Raw genomic sequence first — 5,220 nt, 5'->3', positions numbered from 1 at the left:
AAAGCAAATTCATCAGAGAAAATTTCATTCAGCATTATTTTTTTTTACTTTTCAATTTATTATATATATAGTCACCATAAATAACCAAGTCATCATGATTGAGTTTTGGCTTACGTTTCAACACCAATCGAGTCACCAGTATCTGCTTCCCTCATTTGCATCCTGCCCACCAGTCTGCTTCTACAAGAAGCACTTTTGGAATATAGATTCTGCATTGTGGTACCGATAGGATTCCGTAATAGCACTTAACTACCTTTCAACACACACACACCCATCCAGGTTAAACACTTCCCTCCACCAGAGTCATTGCCCCCTCCCTGTCTTATCCACCCAAGGGGTATGCTTCCTACTTCAGTTATCATGTTCTTTGTTTCCATTTCTGGGTATTTATTATAACACCATTATGTTTCTTTATATCCTGTGTATGAGAGAGATCATTCTGTTGGTCTCTCTGTTTCATACTAATTTCTCTTAGTACGATTGATACTTTCCAGATGAATTCACGTAGCAGAAAATTGCTTGAAGGACTTTTTCACATTTGTGGAAAAAATTACACCGTATGCTGTTGCAGACTCATCTTTTTCTGCAATTGCTACTATCTCAACAGGTTGTGTGTTTGCCAACTGAATGACTGATGGTCTTGTCGCCTCCATTGCTCCCTAACATAAACAGCATGATCAGAGGGAAATAGCACTAGAGTTAAAGTTACTGAGTCTCCTCTGGGGTCTGACCCAGCTACAGAAACCAAGGCTCAAGCAGGGATTAGGTTCTGCTGTTTGCATGTGCATCTGACCACATTTGCACTTTGACACAGAATTCATTACACATCAGCCAGAGAATCTACTGCACAGAATCTGTTCCATCCTGTTGGATTCGATGTTTCCTAGACTCATTAATCTATCCAGTCACATGTACTCATCAGCCAGCCATCTGTAATCAGCGTTTTGTCCCTTCCATGTGTTTCCTTCCTTCGGTTTCTCCCACTGCCACATGAGTTCTGCAGCCCACCCCCATAGCTGATTACAGCAGGGAAGAGATGAGTACCTCATGGCCCCTGGGGAGCGCAGCTGTTGCCCAGCAACCTGGCTCATGCAGCTGCCAAATTTTCCAGTGAGCTCGGATGCTGTAGCTGTGCTTCTGCGCCAAGCCAGCTATGCAGCAGTCATCTTTTGGCTGTTTATCTCTGGGCCTGAACATTATTCGACTCTTTGACTTCATGTTCCCTAACCAGTTACAGTCCTAAGGAGTATCATCATTCTTCTCTCACAATTAGCCTTCAGCTGACTCCACTGAACATGTTCATGCTTATCTCATTTTCAAACTCCCAATGTCAGCTTCGTGCCTTCTCTTTCATGGAGCATACTACATCATCCTTTGCTGGTGAACTCTCAATTTTTGTTTTGTTTGGGGGTCACACCTAGTGATGTGCAGGGCTTACTTCTGGCTCTGTGCTCAGAGCTTACTCCTACCAGTAACTTGCAAGACTATATGAGGTTCCAAGGATCAAGCTGGAATCCTCAGCACAGGACACAAACACCTTAGCACCCATAATCTCTCTGGACTACTTAACTTTGAATTGTGTATCTCATCATGATATAGAATGATCAGACCAGACTGCCAGCTTCAGCTTTACCATCCCTGTGTCTAAGAAGATAATTACATGATGCCTTATAGTCAGGAAAAGCTACCAGGTATGTAATAATCTGAATTATCACATCCCCAAATCACACAGAATCCTATTTCTAGGGACCAGAGTGATAGCATAGCAGTAGGGCATTTGCCTTGCACACGGTCAACTGGGGATAGACCCAGGTTCAATCTCCAGCATCCCATATGGGCCCCCAGCCTGCCAGGAGCAATTTCTGAGTGCAGAGGCAGGAGAGTAACCCCCGAGCGTCGAAAATGCCATTAGGCTGTGACCCAGATCACTTCTGCACAAGTTTGATGTGGTTTCAGATCAAAAGTAAAACATTCAAACCTTCCTTGTCCACATGAAAGCATGAGCTGATTACTCCATGAAAAAGTCGGCACACTCAATTATACAGAGCAGACAATGCCAGCTGCAAAAACTGAACAAAGACTAAACTATGAATTACTTCCATAAAATAAGAATCTCACCCATCCCCATTTCCAATCCTAGTCAGTTCTGGTGATGCAAATCCCATAATTTGAGGGACTGAACACACTGATCGTTGGCAGTGTCTAATCTGTTCAGGGCCATAAAGGACAGAAAATGTTAAGGAGAACCCCCTTTTGAGTTGGTATGCCCTTTTCCTGCCCTTGATCCTGGGTCTGTGCCTTTTGTACTCTAGGACTTAGCATCCAGGGACTCCCAGTCCTGAAGCCTTTGGCCTTGAATTGGGATTTATCACTGACACTCATGGTTCTCAGATTTTGATGTTCAAATGAATAATTTATTTTGGGTACTTGGATGATAGTAAGCATGTCGGGTACTTTATACATGGCTTGACCTAGGTCAATCTGACATCTCATATGGTCCCCAGAGCACCATCAAGAGTGATCCCTGAATGCAAAGCTAGTATAAGCCCTGAGCACCTCTAGGGTGGCAAAAAAAAAAGAAAAACCCATTTTTCCTACCCTGCATTGATGATGAAAGACTGCTTATTGATCTTCATAACCTGAGAAAATTCCTGCAATAAGTCTTATCTACTGCCTATGGGCTCAATTACTCTGGAGAATCTTAATGAAAACATATATAAGAACTAAATGACAAGGGGCTGGAGACATCATACAATGGGTAGATCACTCTCCTTTCACACAGTAGACTTGAGATTGATCCTTGGCATCCCACATAGACCCCAGCACTGCTAGGAATAATTCTTGAGTGCAAAGCCAGGAATATGCCCCCAAGCATCAGCAAATGTGGCCCAAAACCTAAGAAAGAAATCTGGTAAAACTCTGGGGGTGTACCTCTGTGGCAGAGGGCATCACATGGATATTATATGGATGATCTCTTGTGTTTTAAACATTTATTAATATTTTTAATTATTTTAGGGGTGGGTTTGGACCACCTCCAGGTAGGTTCAGGGCTTACTTTTGTATGTACAAGGATCTCTTGGGAAGAATTCAGAGACCCTCTGTAGTTTAGTGAAACTAGAGTGGCTGCATGTAAGGCAAGTGCCTTACCCACTGTGCAATATCCCAAGCCCAAGGTCTGAGTTTGAACACAATACCAAAAATCCAACCATGGAATGTAACCAAAGCCACTTAAGAGGAAAAATCCACACACTTAAATGCTTTTATCATTAAACCACAAAGAGTTCAAATAAAGATGTCAGGTGCTGATTAAAAGCATAACGTGTGGGGAATAAACAAAATACATTTTAATTCTACCTTCAGCAACAAGGATACATTCTGTAAAGTACATCATTAGATGATTTAATTTGAGGGTGGTGGGCCACACCTGGTTATGTTCAGGGGTTACTCCCAGCTCTGCATTCAGGAACTACTTTTCTCCTTGGGGACCATATGGGGTGATGGGGATCGAACCCAAATCAGCCACATACAAGACAAACATCCTACCCTCTCTACTATTGTTCTGGCCCCAGATTAATTTTTGTGTCGTTAGGGAATACTTACACAAATCCAGGACAGTAGCAGCTATTATATTCCTACACTGTGTAGGATAGCACAGGGGATGGTATCTTGTTGACTGCTGAGCAGGTGGCTATTTAGAAGTGGGGGTTACTTTTGCCCTTTATAGTACTTGGGATTAGGGGGGCTGTATGTATCCCTATCTCTTTGAAATACATTAGGCATAGTTACACAGTGTTCTCATGTTGTATTTCCAAGACCTATGTCATATATTTATTGACTTGTTCTACAAATATTTCTTAGTGCTTTTATATGCTGGGAAATATAACCCGGAAACAGCAAATACTCTCTACTCTGTAAAATCTAATCGTGTATTTCTGATATGGATGAGGATGAGGATAACTACTAGTATGATTTCAATTAACCTACAAACTAAAATTGACTGTGTGAAATGCTAACTATGACGCATAAATTCATTACCAGGGCCCTGGAGAATACAGTGATTCCAATTTAGGGTGAGGGAGGGAAGTCAACTGTGGAACTTGTGGTGTCTGTTTGGAAGAGCAACTCTAAGTTGTTCAGTTACTGTGATCAAAGCAGGAAGAACACATACATTTCTACTTTATTAAAATATTGCATAGATACAGAGTAGTTGGGCACATCCATTCTAAGGCACTGTTCTGGTTCGAATGCAATTCCACAAGAGAGAAAAGAGAAGCCATTACATTCGGGATTTTTCCATCTCTACATTCAGACTCCTCTCATATTACATGTTTATTGCTACTGGGATCTCAATCCCACACTCATAGCAGCATCGTACAGGGACCTAGATGACAAGAATTAAAGACACATCCTGGTTCTAGCATGCAATATGATTTGGCACTTAACTACAGACTCTCTTGCACTGCTCTTCATTTGTTTCCCAACTATTGTTTAACTAAAGATACTATAAACTCTTTATGAACCTGACCCATTAATTACTTTCTTTACTAGTTTCCATTAAGCCTAAAAAAGGGCTTGTTAGGCACATAGTAAATATCTCCAAAATACTTATATTAAACATTATTCCAGAACTTAAGTGGGACAGAAAACATACTTCCCCTAATTATAGTTAAAGGAAAGGATGACTGATACCTTCATAAATGGAAAATACTTTACTGTCCAATTTCTTGTATTTTATAACTAGACTGAATGACTATTTTGTTTTAACTGCTTTGACAGAGTTCTCCTCTTAATACAGAAATTTGAGTCCTTATTATGATTATATAAGAATATCTATAAGTAGCCATATATGTGTGTATAAGTAAAATTTTAAAAAGCTGAAAATTAGCAGGTAATTTAGAAATTACCTGAATTAGCAACACTCACCTCATTACAACGTTCATGTATTATATACAAAATTCTTAAAAATTTCATCCATAACACCTAAAACAATTGTGGGGACCAATAAGACTATACTGATAGCTACAGAAACATCTGTTTAAGGCAGTGTGTTTCAAGAATAATCTGATAATGTGGGTTATTACTGGATGTAGATGAAAAAAAAAGATTCTGGGTTTAAATACTGATCCAAAACACTGATTCAAAAGAGGTGATCCCTTTTATTAGAGGGCCTCTCACAGATTCTCAGAAGCTTATCTAAACTGTGAATCTAGAAAGGGAAAC

Source organism: Suncus etruscus, chromosome X (genome assembly GCF_024139225.1).
Source record: "Suncus etruscus isolate mSunEtr1 chromosome X, mSunEtr1.pri.cur, whole genome shotgun sequence".
Taxonomy (NCBI): domain Eukaryota; kingdom Metazoa; phylum Chordata; class Mammalia; order Eulipotyphla; family Soricidae; genus Suncus; species Suncus etruscus.
This window is presented reverse-complemented; position numbering follows the sequence as displayed.